General features: G+C 37.1%; 1 protein-coding gene and 1 pseudogene across 1 annotated transcript in view; both read left to right on the top strand.

The window, feature by feature from the left end:
* Positions 1-14,358, top strand: part of MCTP1 (multiple C2 and transmembrane domain containing 1) — a 594,727-nt gene that overhangs the window by 154,321 nt on the left and 426,048 nt on the right. The window lies entirely within an intron of this gene.
* On the top strand, positions 7,262-7,452 carry LOC112625983 (annotated as a pseudogene).

The raw sequence follows: 14,358 nt of genomic DNA, 5'->3' as shown, positions 1-14,358 counted from the left end.
GGTAATAAGACTAATTTCTTGTGTGGCTCATAAACTGGGGCTTTAAAGAGTCTAAGTGTTTTTGAGTAATAGCATCATTGGAATAAGCATAGAGTCCCCAAGGTGACAATTTCAAAGGACAACACACTTAAGTAATTAGAATTTTGGAATGCATGTTTTAAAAAATCAGTTTGCTTCATTTAATGAGATATATTTATTCATTAATTCAACCAGCCTTTATTCAATGACTTCTCTGGGACCAGTTCTATTTTAGGTGCTTGGGATAGATCAAGGAATGAAACAGAGATCCCTGTCCTAGAGGAATTTACATTTTAGTATCGTGTAGAGAGATAAAGAGTAAATGAAATAAGTAAAGAAATCATAAATTATGTTAGAAGTATAACAACAATGGGTTGGGGGTGGTGGCTCACGCCTCTAATCCCAGCACTGTTGGAGGCTGAGGCAGGTGGATCATGAGGTCAGGAGATCAAGACCACGGTGAAACCCTGTCTCTACTAAAAATACAAAAAATTAACCATGCACGGTGGTGGGCGCCTGTAGTCCTAGCTACTTGGGAGGCTGAGGCAGGAGAATGGCGTGAACCCCGGAGGCAGAGCTTGCAGTGAGCCGAGATTGGGCCACTGCACTCCAGCCTGGGCGACAGAGCAAGACTCCGTCTCAAAAAAAAAAAAAAAAAAAAAAAAGAAGTATAACTACAATGACAAAAAAGAAAAAAAAAATAGAGAAGAGTAAAGATGTTAAGGAATGTACCAGACTTGGTACACCTAACATCATAAATGCACCTAACATCATAAAACCAAAACCTGGCCCCTCTTTTTCATTCCATGATCGCAGCCTTGTAAACTAAATAGTTTTAACTCTTGAGTTATATTTTTAACTCTCACAATCTTTTGATCCAGTGAGGAAAGGAAAAGTCCTCAGCAACAAAATCTAGCCACATGAACAGAATCGGGTCTATTAAAATCAAGCCCAGTCTCCTTGCTTTGCATTTTCAGGGGCTCAGCCTGGCTTTATTAACAATTGTGTTTCTCCCATGCTCAGCCTTGATGTTTCTCTCTTGCTCCTGCTTGCAGTGCCTCAGAGTTGAGAGTTATGCGCAAGTAGTGCAAGAAAGGCAAGGTTTCCTTCCTTGTTGTCAAAGGCAACTCTGACAACATTGAGATCTGGAAAAGCACTCTATTTGTTCCTCTGTTACCATCAAAGAGCCTGAGAGTATCTCAGTGGGGCAAAGGGAAATGATTGACAGCAACATTGGCCACCAGCAGTTCTCAGAATGGATTGAAGATTGTGAACCACCTAATTTTTAAGCATGGGTTAGATTAACTTTGTTAAAACAAAACAAAACCAAAACATGTCCTGGAGTTTTCCTCAAACAAACGTAAAGACAGTAAAATAATTTATTGATTGAATAATTCTTACCCTGAAATTCTAATTCCTTGCACCTGGCCAATTGTGTCCCCATTCCTAAAAATTCATATGTTGAAGTCCTAACCCCCAACACTTCAGAATGTGACTGTATTTGAAAATAAGACCTTTAAAAGGGTAATTAAACTGAAATGAAATCATTAGGGTGGGTGATAATCCCATATGACTGGGATCCTTCTAAGAGGAAGAAATTTGGCCACAGACACACAGAGGGACACAGGGAGAAGACAGCCATCAACAAGCCAAGGAGAGAGGCCTCAGAAGAAACCAACCCTGCCAACACTTTGATCTTGGACTTCTAGCTTCCAGGATTGTGAGAAAATGCATCTCTGTTTAAGCCACCCATGCTGTGACATTTTGTTACAGCAGCCTTAGCAAACCAATACACTGAAAAATAAGCTGGGTCTGGGATCCATATCTTACTGGTTGTTAGCTACCAAAATAATTTAAAACTTTACCCCAGCATACATACAAGCCAGTTGTTGCTGCTACCTGTCTCTCTCACTCCCCATTTTGTGCCTCTTCTCAGTGGAAATGAAGCACTAGTGCTTTGCTTATGAACTTACCCATCAGAACCCCATCCCACCTCATTTACCCCAAAGATTCCAGGAGGTGGGAGATCAGAGACACATTTTTCTTACTGTATTAATCAGGCTTCTTCAACAGAATCAATAGGATTTACATAGATAAATAAGAGGAGTTTATTATGGGAATTGGTTCCTCATTATGGAAGCTGAGAAGTCCTGTGATCTGTTGTCTGCAGGCCAGAGAGCCAGGAAAGTCAGTGGTATAATTCAGTCCTAGTTCTAATGTCCAAGAAGCTGGGGGGCACGGGTGTGGTACTGGTGTAAATCTGGAGTTCAAAGGTCTGAAAAGCAGAAGTACTGACATCCAAGGACAGGAGAAGATGGATGTTCCAATTCAAGGAGAGAGACAGAAAATCTCCCCATCCTCTGGCTGGGCCGGGTGGCTCACACCTGTAATCTCAGTACATTGGGAGGCTGAGGCAGGTGGATCACCTGAGGTCAGGAGTTTGAGACCAGCCTGGCCAACATGGCGAAACCCTGCCTCTACTAAAAATACGTAAATTAGCCAGGTGTGGTGGCAGGTGCCTGTAATCCCAGCTACTCGGGAAGCTGAGGCAGACAGAATTGCTTGAACCCAGGAGTTGGAGGTTGCAGTGAGCCTAGATCATGCCACTGTACTCCAGCCTGGGTGACAGAGCCAGACTGTCTCAAAAAAAAAAAAAGAAAGAAAGAAAGAAAGAAAAGAAAATGAAAGAAAGAAAATGTGCCCATCCTCTGCCTTTTTGTTGTCTCTGAGCCCTCAAGGATTGAATAAATCTGTCTACATTGATCTTCTGTACTCAGTTTACTGATTTAAATGCTAATCTCTTCTAGAAATATACTCACAGACATACTCAGGAGTAATGTTTTACCATCTGTTTGGCCCTCCCTTAGCCCTGTCAAGTTGACACAGAAAATTAACCAACACACTCACAAAAATACTGTGGAGCCCTGCTCTGCTACGTGCCCTTTATTTCACAGGTTACGTAACTACTCTTGAGAGAGGCTAAATGAAGACCAAGTGTGATGAACCATCTAGGAGAACACACTTCAGTCAGATCGTTTTTTGAGTTACATTTATCCCGTGCGCTTGATAAAATTGATAAAACTTGCTTCAGATAAAGAAGCACTGGAAAATAAAAATCCAATAACTTGATTTTTGCCCCCACTGCTATCCCTCTCCTGTGAGATGTTCTTGAGCTAGTATTTACTTTAACCTTGCATGAAGTTTAGTAAAGAGTCTTTCTTTGATCTTTTGAAGAAACTGGATACTTTGGTTTCCTTACTATTTCATAAGTATGGATATAATTTCATTTTCCCAATAAAACCCGAGACATTGTATATTTAGGCATCTTTTGCTCCCTTAGCTCTCTTCATTCCCAAACTTTTCCAGTTATTTTTCTCCTTTGTCTCTTTTGGGGCATTTCTTATTCCTCTTGCTGCTTAAATGTTGGTATTCCCCAGGTTGCCACTGTAGGGCCACTTTACATTGTTGTTGTTTTTGTTATTGTTGAAAGGGCTCTCATACACACGTTTTTGTAAACAGCTTTGTCGAGATATAATTCACATACTGTTCAATTCATTCGTTGGAAGGATATAATTCATTGCCTTTTGGTATATTCACAGAGTTGAGCATCGATCACACAGTCCACATTAGAATGTTTTCATTCACCCGAGAAGAAATCCTGTGCCCCTTAGTTATCACCCCCAATCTCTCCATCCTTCCTCCCCTCCCTCAGTCATAAGCAACCACTAATCCACTTTCTGTCTCCATAGATTTGCCTATTCTGAATATTTCATACAAATGAAATCATACAATACGTGGCCCTTTGTGACTGGCTTGTTTCACTTAGCACCATATTTTTAAGGTTCATTTATGTTGTAGCATGTATCAGTACTTCATTTCTTTTATGACTAAATATTCCCATGTACATGTGTACCACATTCTGCTTACCCATTCATCAGTTGATGGACATTTGAGTTGATCCACTTTTTGACTGTTACACATAATGCTAAAGTGAATGTTCATGTACAGTTTTGTGTGTACATATTTTTTTATTTCTCTTGCGCATATACTTTAGAGTAAAATTGCTGGGCCATATGGTAATTCTACATCTAGTCATTGACAGATACTTTGAAGAACTGCTAGATTATTTTCCAAAGTTCTCATCTCTTCTTGTGGTTTGGGCCACCATAACTAGCTTTGATCATGGTCATGGACCTTGCCATGGAGCTGTAGAGAAGTGCAGGGTATTCACTACTGATTACACTTCCTCCTGTTTAGCCTTCCAACCTTCACCATTTTGCTCCTCAAGCCAACCCCTGCATAGAAGCCAGAGTGAACTGTCGAAAATACTTATCTAGGCATGTCATTTTCCTGTTTTAAGCACTCCCATGGCTTTCTAGTATAACTTGTTGGAGCCCACGCCCTCTGTAACAAGGTGCAGAAGAGCACCTACCATCCGGTCACTGCCCAGCTCTCCAGCCTTGTCTTTCTCTCCTCCCTGCCTCCCATTCAGATTGCACCAGCACTTTATAGCTCCAGTCCCCCTCAGACATTATGCCTCAATCTTTGCAGTTAAATCATATACATCTGCTTGTAGGCCCAGTCTGGGTTATTTTCAATTTGAGGTTTTTGGAGGTCACTTTTGACTGTAAAGGTAAAAAGTTGAAGGATAAGTAGTGGTTGGAGTCATCTGCTGACCACTCACTCTCATTTGATGTTTTAGGAGCTTCCTTCCCTGGTTCTTTTACCTGGACACTGACCCCTACATTCACAAGCCCGCAGTCTGGGGTCAGTACACCTCCTCTGTGCCCCTTAATGACTCAGTGGGTTGTTAGAATGTTGAAGTACTTCCTCACTCCTTGGCAAATAGATGCTCTTCCAAGTTGCCCAAGACTGCACCACCACCTCCACTGCCCTGAACCTACCCAGGGCTCCCCAGATTTCCTCATTCTCCAGCAGCAGAAGGACTCAATAGCCCCCAGAATCTGCCCTGGCACTGTTGCAGGTCTGCCCTGTGTCGGTGTCCCTGTGCCTTAGTTGTAGAATGTCAACCCTGAGTATCCCACTGAAGAGCACTTTCTGCTTGTGATTCAATAGATACCCCCAAAATACTGGTGGAATGAACAGATGAATGAGTAAAAGTCTTTTTTCTTTTCATTTGATGGCTAGATATCAATGGGTAAAACCACTTTTTAGATCTAACACTGGTTTATCTGGTCACAGACCCTTCAAGAATATTTTATTCACCGTCCAAATGGCATTAATATTTATTGAAGGCTAGATGAGGAATTTGCCTGCTATATTTCTGAAATCATCAAAAAGGATGATGTTCTTACTTGCATTGCTCTCTCATGAAAAATCACTCCTAAAAAGGTAGCTCAACCTGCTGCTTTGACTTCCTTCAGTAACATGGAGAGCTCAAGGGAATCGTTAAAGAAAAATCATACATAATGAAACATGATTATTTTAAAATTTGTGGTTTCCATTGATTTCTAAAGTAGAGAAAATAGATTTGCTTTTATATTACATATTTTTTCTCACTAGAGGCATTTTCAAAAATTAAATGAGGTGGGCACATTGAATTTATTAAAAGGATTTGCCATTTATTGAGGAAAAAAGCCCTTAGATGCTTCACATACTGTATATTAACCAAAAGTGTAGACAGTCACCTCTATATATGAAAATGTACCTTGCAGATGTAGTATAGCATAATCCCAGAACTTACCTGCTTCAGCTTGTCAAAGTGCGATAAAATAATGACACACAAATATCAAAATTTCAAAGTTCTAGAGTATCAAGTCTGTCATTAAGTATAAGAAGATGCATATGTGTGCACGCAGAGGGTGTTTATACGTCTAAAAAACTGATTTTGGAAATTATATTTGGGAATGTTTGTGGACCTATGTTTTTCATTGAGGTAGAGTTTTCCTTTAAACAGACCATTAGGTACATGAAAGTTAAAAATAAATGCATGCATGGTTTTCTGAATGTTCTTTGACTTCACTGTGGCTTTTATTTATGACTTGCCTTCATTTCTTTAATATGAGCCAAGTTAAACACAAGTAGCTCTCAGATAGAACTATTGTACCTTCATCATTATTGATACTAATCAATAAGTGGGAGGAACACAGAAATTGTCTGCAGCTGGGGTCTTCAGCCTACCTCTGATGTCATTAAACATAGAGGTAACTGATTTCTCTGTTGACCCTCTCATTCAACTGTGCAGGCCTGGTGGTAAGAGATTCTGTTAGTTTCATCTGAGTATCTTCTCACTCCCTTTTCTCCCCCGCTAGCTCTAGCATGTGGTAGAAATTTAAAGCAAAACAAAAAACCAATTTATTGCATAGGTCAGCTCTGTTCTTTACTGAAATTATGTTAAAAAAACAAAAAGGCACAAAAGAAAGTTTAATATGATGTTATCTTTCTTCATAGCTTTGTGTTAGATTTTTATAAGGATTTTTTGTAGAATAACTCTGCATACGATGCTTGCAGTTTTGGAGTAATTTGGAGAGAAGTTGAAGAAGATTTTCTCGGATAATTAAACATTTGATATGTACAAATTAAGTCAATGAAAAATGAGTGAATTGAATTGGCTTTTTCAGACCTGATAAGTTGTATTTCAAAACATATAGTTTACGTATATGATTTCATTCATTTATTCCCTGATTGTGCATTTACTGTGTTCCAAATGCCATTTCAAACACTTGGGATACACCAGTCAATAAGGCACAATATCTGTACTCATAAGGTTATCATTTCCTTAAAAAGAATACAACAAATAAATAAAATGAAAAAGAATCAGGTAGTAAAGAGTGTTAGGAGTAAAATAAGACACTTATTTCATAGAGTGTCTTTGTGTGGGGATGGAGAATACTTAGATTGGCCAGAGAAAGTCTTGCTAAATTGGCAACATTTGAGCTGACGTCTCAGCAACAAGGAGACTGCCAGGGGAAGGTTGGGGCTAACAGATTCCAGGTAGAAGAGTCATCAGGAGAAAAGGCATGGAGATTCAGGTGGCAGCTAAGGTCAATTAGCTAACAGCAGACATTAGAAGGTGATCATATTGTTGCTCTGTCCTCATTATAATAGATAGTATGTTTAAAATTGTTCCACCAAAACTCAAACCAGACAGATGATCCACTTGGAAGCTAACAAATATATACTTGAATCATTTAAGCACCTTAAAAATGTAACTACCATCGGAGGTGCCGCCATTTCATCCGTCCTCGGTCTCTGCGCCTTTCGCAGAGCTTCCAGCAGCGCTATGTTGGGCCACGGCATCCGGAGGTTCACAACCTCTGTGGTCGTAGGAGCCACTATGAGGAGTCCCCTGGAAAGAATTTGCCATTTTCAGTGGAAAACAAGTGGGCGTTACTAGTTAAGATGTGTTTGTACTTTGGATCTGCATTTGCTGCACCCTTCCTTATAGTAAGACACCAGCTGCTTAAATCATAAGGATGTTTCAGTTCGTCCATTTAACAGATATGAAGAGCATTTTAAGAGATACAGCCTCTGGAAATGGATCAAACTCTAACTCATGGCATACTAGATATGTTTGTCAATAAACTTATGACATGAAAAAAAATGTAACTAACATCAATTAAACAAATAATTAGGTTGGAAGATACAACAGTCAAGAGTTGCACAATGGACTTTCTAATAATTGATGGGTATTACTCCTTTCCCTTCTGCACAAAACATAACACATCCAAATTTTCAGTGTGTGTAGTATCAGTATTGAAAATATCCTTGACCCTTAAAATGTTTTGCCATTTAAGAATAAAAGTTCATTGCACTTTATTCTTGATCTCTGATCACTACTGAAGGATATTCAAAGAGAGATGTTATGATTTAGCTATAACCTGTTCTCGGTGAAGTGATAGCTTTGATGTCCAGATAAAAGTACTTTTCAATTCTAACAAAACAAAATAAAAAGGTGTGCAGAAGATGAAAGTCCTCAGGTAATATAAGAAGAGAAGGAAAATATTGAGATAAATATCTTTGAGGTCTCCAACCACTTTTTATATTCCTAGTGAATAATTTGGACTAAGTGGTTTAGCCATGACAGAACCTTACAGAGTGGGATCATATATTTGAGGGAAATAATATAGAGTATAAGTTCTACAAACATAGGAATTATGCTTTTGCTTTTCTGTAAAGGCTAGGATAGGACTTTACCCCCAGTATATGCTTCATAAATGCCAGTGATGAAAAGGAGAAGGACTACTGTACTTCAGGGTCATTTTAATGAGATAACAGATCAGAATGGAGTTCTGGAATCTTACTCATATTCAAACAAGCAAGTACTACATTTCAGAACCTAACATCTAACAGACATCTGTATTAGTCAAGGTTCTCCAGAGAAACAAAACCAGTAAGAGATTTATGTGTTGAATCCATATACTTTTTGAGCCAGATTTTCTCATTTATAAAGTGCCTTTTTCCATTTTATAAAGATAGTCTGACAGATAGCATGTGCTTTCCCACACAAATCTGTCAGCTCGCTCATCTTTATCCACCACACCCACCTATGGTTCAAATCTGAAAACTTTCCAGAGTAGAGTATGCCAGTCAGCTAGAGGCAGTTAGATGAAAATTGAGAAGTAAAAATTCATCTTAAATCTTTGTTTATCTGAGATCTAAGCTTCACCACAGTAGACAACTGCTGGATGGATAAAGGTCTTAGTCAGCTGGGGCCTTTGTGTCATCTCTCAGGCTCCAGGTGGGGTATACAAATAGTATATTACTCTTAAATGTGTATGTGTTACCCTTAAGAACCACTTCTTTAGGCATTTAGACATCCAAGAATGTCTAAGAAAACCCTTATTTGTACATTGATACATGGGCTTGTTTTAAAAAATCAGAGCTTGTTACAATCCAAATACTTTCTTGGAAACCCAAAGTGTATATCTTGTGCTGAATGATAAATTCTACCTCTCCTGTAGAAGCCCAATAATATCTTCAGTGAAAGGGAGTGACAAACATTTCACATGGAAAGAGGTGGATGTTTTTCTTGGAAAACTCAGGGTGCATGTCATTTCTTAAAAGAAAAATATTTTCTTTTCTGAAGTACACATTATGGATCCTCAGCGACATTTATTTAAGGAGAGGCCTACAATGAGTCTAAGCTCATAAATCTTGTTTACTGTTCTTTTCCTAATCCAGTGGATAAGAAAAATCAGACTCTTTACATATTATATTCTGTTCCCCCATTGTTTTTAGTTGTGCTAGCCAGATTTTATTTTTAATTTTTGTGGGTACATAGTAGATACATATTTATGAGTTACAAGAGATGTATTGATATAGGCATGTAATGTGTATTAATCAGATCAGGGTAAATGGGGTATTCATCACCTCAAGCATTTATCCTTTGTGTTAAAAACAATTTAATTATACTCCTTGAGTTATTTTAAAATGGACAGTTAAAAATGTACTATAGTCACCCTGTTGTGCTATCAAATACTAGGTTTTATGCTAACTGTATTTTTGAACCCATTAACCATCTGCACTTTCTTCTCATCTCCCCACTAACTTTCCCAGCCTCTGGCAACCATCCTTCTACTTATTTTAATTTTTAGTGCCCACAAATAAATGAGGACATGTGAAGTTTGTCTTTCTGTGCCTGGCTTATTTCACTTAACCCAGTGACCTCCGGTTCCATTTATGTTGTTGCAAATCACAAGAACTCATTATTTTATAGCTGAATAGTACTCTATGTGTATATGTATCACATTTTCTTTATTCATCTGTTGATGGACACTTAGATTGATTCCAAATATTGACTATTGTGAATAGTGCTGTAATCCACATGGAAAGGCAGATATCTCTTCAATATACTGAATTCCGTTCTTTTCGATGTATACCTAGGAGTGGAATTGTTGGATACTATGGTAGCTCTATTTTCAGTTTATCGAGGAACCTCCAGACTATTCTCCATAGTGGTTGTACTAATTTACATTCCCGCCCAGAGTGTGCGAGGGTTTCCTTTTCTCTATATCCTTGCCAGTATTTTATTGCCTGTCTTTTGGATATAAGCCATTTTAATTGGGATGAGATGATATCTCATTGTTTTGATTTGCATTTCTCTGATGATCAATGATGTTGAGCACCATTTCATATACCTGTTTTCCATCTTTATGTCTTCTTTTGAGACATGTTTATTCAGATCTTTTGCCTATTTTCAATTCAGATCATAAGTTTTTTTCCTATAGAGTCGTTTGAGCTCCTTATATATTCTGGTTATTAACCACTCGTCAGATGGATAGTTTGCAAATCTTTTTTCCCATTTTGTGGGTTGTCTTTTCACTTTGTTGATTGCTTACTTTGCTGTTCAGAAGCTTTTCAGTTTGATGTGATCCAGTTTGTCCATTTATGGTTTGATTGCCTGAACTTGTAGGGTATTACTCAAGAAATCTTTGCCCAGTCCAGTGTCCTGGAGACTTTTCTCAATGTTTTCTTTTAGTAATTTCATAGCTTGAGGTCTTAGATTTAATTTTTAATTCATTTTGATTTGATTTTTATGTATGGTGAGAGATAGGAGTACAGTTTCTTTTTCTTTCTTTTTTTGCATATGGATATCCAGTGTGACCCACACCATTTATTGAAGACGCTGTCCTTTCTCCAGAATATCTTCTTGGTACCTTTGTCAAAAATGAATTCACTATAGATGTATGGATTAATCTCTGCGTTCTCTATTCTCTTTCACTGATCCATGTGTCTCTTTTTATGCCAGTACCATGTTACTGTAGTTCTGTAAGATAAAGTCAGGTAACATGATTCTTCCAGTTTTGTTCTTTTTGTTTAGGATAACTTTGACTATTCTGGGTCTTTTCTGGTTCTATTTAAATTTTAGGATTTTTTTTTCTATTTCTATGAAGAATGTCATTGATATTTTGATAAGGATTACATTAAATGTATAGGTTGCTTTGGTTAGTATGGACATTTTAGCAATATTAATTCTTCCAATCCATGACCATGGGATATCTTTCTTTTTTGTGTGTCTTCTTTTCTCTCTTGCATTCTATGCTTTATAGTTTTCACTGTACAGATCTTTCACTGCTTCAAGTTAATTCCTAGGTATTTCATTTTATTTGTGGTTATTGTAAATGGAATTACATTCTTGATTTGTTCTTCAGATGTTTGCTTTTGGCATACAGAAATGCTACTGGTTTTTGTTTGTTGATTTTGTCTCCTGCAACTTTATCGAATTTATTTATCAGTTCTAATAGTTTTGGGGGGAAGTCTTTAGGTTTTTCCAGATTTAAGATCATATCATCTGCAAACAGGGATAATTTGACTTCTTCCTTTCCAATTTGGATGCCCTTGTTTCTTTCTCTGGTCTGACTGCTCCAGCTAGGACTTCTAGTACTGTGTTGAATAACAGTAGTGAAAATGAGCATCCTTGTCATGTTCCCAATCTTAGAGAAGAGGCTTTCAGTTTTTCCCCATTCAGTATTATACTATTTATAGACCTGTTGTATATGGCTTTTATTATGTTGAGGTATGTGTCTTCTATATCCATTTTTTTGAGAGTTTTTGTGATGAAGGGATGTTGAATTTTATCAAATGTTTTTTCAACATCAGTTGAAATGATTATATGGTTTTTGTTCTTCATTCTGTTGGTATGATGCATCCCATTGATTGATTTGCATATATAGTACCCTCCTTGCATCCATGGGATAAATCCCACTTGGTCATGATGAATGATCATCATAATGTACTGTTGAATTCAGTTTGCTGGTATTTTGTTGAGAATTTCTGGATCAATATTCATAAGTGATATTGGCCTGTCATTTTCTTCTTTTTTATGTGTCTTTGTCTGATTTTGGTATCAGGGTAACACTGACCTTGCAGAATGACTTTGGAAGTATTCCCTCCTCCTTTATTTTTCTGAATCATTTGAGTAGGATTGATATTCATTCTTCTTTAAATGTTTAATGAAATTCAGCAGTGAAGCCACTGAGTCCTGGACTTTTCTTAGCTGGGAGACATTTTATTATGGCTTTCATCTCCTTACTTGTTGTTGGATTATTCAGATTTTGGATTTCTTCATGGTTCAGTCTTAATAGGTTTTACGCATGTAGGAATTTATCCATTTCTTCTGGATTTTCCAATTTATTGCAGATAGTTGCTTATAGTAGCCACTAATGATTCTTTGGATTTCTGCAGTATTAGTTATAATGTGTCCCTTTTCATTGTTGATTTTATTTATTTGAGTCTTCTCTATTTTTTTCTCAGTCTGGCTAAAAGTTTGTCCATTTTCTTTATCTTTTCAGAAAACCAACTTTGCACTTTTTGATCTTTTCTTTTGTTTTCTTTGTTTCAAATTTATTTATTTATGCTCTGAACTTTATTATTTCTTTTCTTCTACTAATTTTGGGTTTGGTTTGCTCTTGCTTTTCTAACTTTTAAAGATGCATTGTTAGCTGGCTTATTTAAAGTTTTTATTTTTTGATGTAGCCACATATAATTATAAGCTTTCTTCTTAGTACTACTTTTGCTGTATCCCACAGGTTTTGGTAGGTTGCATTTCTATGATCATTTGTTTCAATATATTTTTCCATTTTCTTTCTAATGTCTTCATTGACTCACTGATTATTCAGGAGTATATTTTTAAATTTCCGTATGTTTGCATAGTTCCCCAAATCCCTCTTGTTATTGATTTCTAGTTTGATTCTATTGTGGTCAGGGAAGCTGCTTGATGTTATTTCAATTTTCTTGACTGTTTTAAGACTTGTTTTGTGACCTAACATATGGTCTGTCTTTGCAAATGATCCATGTGCTGTGGAAAATAATGTTGGATAAAATGTTCAGCTGTTGGATAAAATGTTCTCTAAATACGTAGTAGGTCCCTGTGTTCTGTAGTGCAGATTAAGTTCAATGTGTCTTTGTTGATTTTCTGTCTGGAAGATCTGTCCAATGACAAAAGTGGGATGTTGAAATCTCCAGCTATTATTTTATTGAAGTCTATGTCTGTCTTTCGTTCTAATAGCATTTGCTTTATATATCAGGATGCTGCACTGTTTGGTGCATGCATATTTACAATTGTTATATCTTATGCTGAATTGACCCTTTTATCATTATCTAGTGATTTTCTTTGTCTCTCCTTATGGTTTTTGTCTTGAAATCTACTTTGTCTGATATAGGTATAGCCACTTTAGCTCTTTCTTGTTCCCATTGGTATGGAATATCTTTCTCCATCCCTTTACTTTCAGTCTGTGTATAGGTGAAATGTGTTTCTTGTAGGCAACAGATCATTAGGTCTTGTTTTTTAAAATCCATTCAGCCACTCTATGTCTTTTGATTGGAGAGTTTTGTCCATTTATATTCAATGTTATTATTAATAAGTAAGGACTTACTCCTGTCATTTTGTTACTTGTTTTCTGTTTGTTTTATGGTCTTCTCTTTCTTGTTTTCTTTCTGTATTCCTTTCAGTGAAGGTGATTTTTTTCTGATCATTTGATTTAATTTTATACTCTTCGTTTTTGTGTATCCATTCTATGTTTTTTGATTTGAGGTTACCATAAGCCTTGCAAATGCTGTCTTATGACCCTTTATTTTAAGCTGATAAGAACTTAATACTGCTTGCATAAACAAACAAACAAATAAGCAAAAAGAAAACTAATAAAAACTCTACACTTTAACCTCTCTTTTTTAAAATTTATTTTGTTATTTTAAGTTCTGGGGCATACGTGCAGGATGTACAGGTTTGTTACATAGGTAAATGTGTGCCATGGTGGTTTGGTGCATCTATCAATGCATCACCTAGTTATGCCCCACATGCATTAACTATTTTTCCTAATGCTCTCCCTCCCTCCACCCTACCCCTCAACAGGCCCCTGTGTGTATTGTTCCCCTTTCTTCTCCCTGTGTCCTTGTGTTCTCATTGTTCAGCTCCCATTTATAAGTGAGAACATGTGGTGTTTGGTTTTCTATTCCTGCGTTAGCTTGCTAAGGATAATGGATTCCAACTCCATCCATGTCTGTGCAAAAAACATGATCTCATTCCTTTTTATGGCTGCATAGTATTGCATGGTGTATAGGTACCACATTTTCTTTATCCAGTCTATCACTGATGGGCATTTGGGTTTATTCCATGTCTTTTCTATTGTGAATAGTGCTGCAATGAACATGTGTGTACATGTATCTTTATAATAGAATGATTTATATTCATTTGGCTATATACTCAGTAATGGGATTGCTGGGTCAAATGGTATTTCTGGTTCTAGATCTTTGAGGAATTGCCACATGGTCTTCTACAATGGTTGAACTAATTTACATTCCCACCAACAGTGTGAAAGCATTCCTATTTCTCTGCAACTTTGCCAACATGTTGTTTCTTGACTTTTTAATAATCACCAT

Source organism: Theropithecus gelada, chromosome 6 (assembly GCF_003255815.1).
Source record: "Theropithecus gelada isolate Dixy chromosome 6, Tgel_1.0, whole genome shotgun sequence".
Lineage (NCBI taxonomy): Eukaryota > Metazoa > Chordata > Mammalia > Primates > Cercopithecidae > Theropithecus > Theropithecus gelada.
This window is presented reverse-complemented; position numbering and strand designations above follow the sequence as displayed.